Below are 2,033 nucleotides of genomic sequence, written 5' to 3' on the forward strand. Positions count from 1 at the left end.
AACCGGAGATTGAACCAGGGGCCTTGCGCTTGCAAGACCGGCAGCAGAACCACTGAGCTAAATCCTCAGCGCACATAAGATTTTTTTTTTTTAAGGGAAGAAGATCACACATGAACAAAGACAGTAAGGGACATCTAAAGACGCAAAGGTAATGATAACTGCATGATGGTGAGATAACTTGAAAGAGTCCAGATCTGCTACTACCCATTCCTTCATATAGAATGTGAAATTTTAAGCAATACTTTCAGCTCAGTTTTTTAATTTTCTATCACTGAGTTAAAAACATGTTTTCTTTATTTTGTATTTTTATTTTTTTTAAATTAGGCTTAGTTAACATTTTATCCTTTCCAAAATCATAAATGATTCTAAAAGTAACAAGAGCCCAAATGAAGTTATCCTAATGAATAAATTATATTAATAAATAAACATAGAAAGACACAGACAAACAAGATGCTCAAAGCAGGCTGTGAAGAGTTAAGCCCCCAGTTGGCTTGTCTGTAGAAGAGAGTCTAACTGAAGCCTACTGTGCTAAGTTCAGAGTAACTTGCACCCAAATTCTGTTCCCACAACTAAATCCTTCTATCTAGAAGGACAATGTTCTAATTACAATCGTATATTTTGTCTATTCTATTCCTAAACTAGCAATGATTTTGCTTGTCTTTTATGAGCCTTATTTTGATTAATTTCCATTAAAAGCTGTATGACTGTGCATCCTCACAGGTAGCTCTTCCTTGCGGGTGGTTCACCTTTACCCCAATTGATTATCAGTACAAAATAGTGCCTTGGACTGACCAGTTGCACAGCCGTTGGTCATCCTAGCATCCTGCTTTCTCTCCTAGTTCTGTCTTTTAGTTTGATTTCTCAGGCCTGCATCATATCTGGGCAGAAGACTGGAATCTAACTGCAGGGGCCTCCAGTAGATAGCTATTATTAACTACCTCATGTTTGTCTAATGTGTGCTTTATTCAAAGCTATCTACTCTATGATTTTCCTAAGAAGGTCTTTATGTATTTTCTTGTTCTTCATATTCATTTAACACATTTCAGCAATTTACTTTTTCTAGACCAGCATTTTGTGTTGTCACTAGTTTCTGTTTCACTTAGTTTGATCGTGAAATCTCATTGTGTTTTTGAAATTTCATTTTGTATTCATAGTATATGGTTGTGATACATAATAATTACATTCATTTTGAGATCAATATATTCATTTTGGGAATTGATTACTTTTCTAACCATTCCTCTTCCATTCTCTCCTTTTCCCCCTACCTCGCTTTCCTTCCCATCTTCTCAAAGTCTATCTTCCTGTTTTTTTAATGCTTCTCTTTCATTTTGCTCTTTGTCATATTTGTGTCAGGGGTTTATCACATAGGGAAAGCCATACAAAGTTTAACCTTATGCGTTAGATTTATTTCACTTAGTACTATGGTCTAATGATCTATTCATTCTCCAACAAATAACTAAATTTATCTTTCTTATTTCTGAGTAGTAGTGGATTGTGCGTGGACAATATATTTTCTTTGTTCTTTCATATGTTGGTGGACATATAGGCTACTTCCACGAAACTGTTGTATGTTTTTCTGTTATAAACATAAGTATGCATGTATCACTATAATGTGATGAGGTTAACTCTCAGAAATATAGTCATAAGAGGTATATCTTGGTGGAATGAAATGTTTACTTTTAAAGAATTTTTAAAAAATTTTTTATTTATTTTTTTAAGAATGTCCACTTGGATTTCCATAGTAATTATACTAGGTTGTATTTCTACCAACAGTATAGAAGGACTTTTCTTTCTCCACAGACTCACTAGAATTTGTTGTTTTTTTAGTACTTGATTACAGTTATTGTTGCTAGATATGGACAGAATCTTAGCATTGTTTTGATTTACATTTCTCTAAAGTTCAAAGAGTCTGAAAGCTTTTTCATAAACAGTACATATACATATATATACATATATATATACATACACACATGCTTCTTAGAAATTTGTATTCATTTCAATTGCCCATTTTTGATACAGCCTTTTATATTAAA

The sequence above is a fragment of the Fukomys damarensis genome, unplaced genomic scaffold (genome assembly GCF_012274545.1).
Source record: "Fukomys damarensis isolate Sample0158 unplaced genomic scaffold, DMR_v1.0_HiC HiC_scaffold_6, whole genome shotgun sequence".
Taxonomy (NCBI): Eukaryota; Metazoa; Chordata; class Mammalia; order Rodentia; family Bathyergidae; genus Fukomys; species Fukomys damarensis.